The sequence below is a fragment of the Eurosta solidaginis genome, chromosome 3, assembly GCF_040869045.1.
Source record: "Eurosta solidaginis isolate ZX-2024a chromosome 3, ASM4086904v1, whole genome shotgun sequence".
Lineage (NCBI taxonomy): Eukaryota > Metazoa > Arthropoda > Insecta > Diptera > Tephritidae > Eurosta > Eurosta solidaginis.
The window spans coordinates 869,457-870,988 of record NC_090321.1 but is presented as its reverse complement, the minus strand read 5'-3'; the positions used below and the strand labels follow the sequence as shown (position 1 = coordinate 870,988).

General features: G+C 34.0%; 1 long non-coding RNA gene across 1 annotated transcript; it reads right to left on the bottom strand.

Annotated features, from left to right (window-relative positions):
• Positions 1-396: 396 nt before the first annotated feature.
• LOC137243051 (uncharacterized) lies at positions 397-1,208 on the bottom strand. The gene is made up of 2 exons (XR_010950432.1): positions 1,117-1,208; positions 397-1,053 (listed from the first exon to the last, which is right to left on the bottom strand). It is a non-coding gene; the product is annotated as an uncharacterized lncRNA (long non-coding RNA).
• Between the last annotated feature and the right edge of the window lie 324 nt (positions 1,209-1,532).

The window sequence follows — 1,532 nt, the reverse complement described above, 5'->3', positions numbered from 1 at the left end:
TTTTTTACAATCGGAATTGAGAACACCAAATAGAAACCGAGTCGAAATCAATGTCGTTTTACTTTTCATTCCGAGTCGGAATTCAGAACAGGCCTGATTAACTGTACCTTCTCACGTAGCTAAGCTTTCAAATGCAAAAAACCGTTTTAAAATCGGAGCATTCTGTGTGAAGTTATGTGCGTACATGCCATTTAGCGACTTTATTTTATAAGATTTATCACCCCTATTCTGCATTTCGATTACGTTCCCGTTCTACGCTCCGCTTCAATCGAAGTTTGGTATTCTGCATTACGACGGAATTGTAAAGAGAAGAGGAAGAGCAAATGATTTTTCGAAATCAGCTGTTGGTACGGAATGTGTGAACATTGGAACAAAATAAATTAAAGAAAATTTATAAAAAATACTGAAAAACGTTTATATTTTATTATCCACGCCATTTTGTACAAAAAAAAAGCAATAGAATATATTGCCGCAGTGTTATATTTTTTTGAGTGAAGTGCTTTCATAATTGTAAGTGTGTTTTTGTCGTTATTTTGGCCAATTCCCTGCCGTGGCCACCAAGTTTTGTTAAAACGGATTCCTGTACGAATATAGTTGACATTTTCTGAATTTTAAGGATGCTAATTTCATTGCACTGCCCTAAAATACTTTATGAAGATTTATTTATTCTTTCCGCAAGGATTGTTTACGTTTTCGCTTCACCTTCCTCTACTCCGGCAGCTTGCTTTGGCATATATCTGGACCCAACGAACAGACACAAATTATAGCTGTCTATTATAATGGAATCAATAGCCGCAGCATTATTTATGGAGTTGGAAAGCAACGCATACGAAAATTGCCAGGCGAGAATGGAAAGGCAAATATTGCGAGATTTGTGTAATCCATTTGAGATGAGTGACGAATTGTAAGAAATTGAACTTAAAAGTGGTATATTTTAATGACTTATTTTTTTATTTAGGTTCAAAAATAACTTTCGACTTAACAAGTATGTGTTAAATACTTTTGCGGCGCAAATACGTCCAAGGACTTCGACATCGACATGTTGTTTTTGACCTGGAAACATATAAAAAACAATCATCATCAAGCCTTCTACGTTTCTTAACAAGTTTTACTTACATTTTTGTTAAAATTCTGTTATAAATTAATAAAAAAATAAAAAGAAAACATTTTCCGCCAACTAATTTGCAACTTAGAAAAACGGAACTACGATCGAAATGCAGAATACAAAAAATCGAACGATTCGAAGTTGGATCGAAAGAGATTGGAACACAGAATACCAAAATTGCCAAATCGAAAAAATTCCAATCCAAGTCGAAATGCAGAATAGGGCTGTATATAGAATATATATATAGATATAGAAGATATGCAATACATATGTCTCCTTTTGATTTCTCCCAAACGGTTTAGGACGTCTATCTCTGGATCGACACAGTAAACAGCAGAAACGACCCCTTCCGTTAACTAGGAGCCATCGGTATACACGTAAATAGTTTATTTAGACTTATTAAATTAAATTTTGATCACTATTAAAA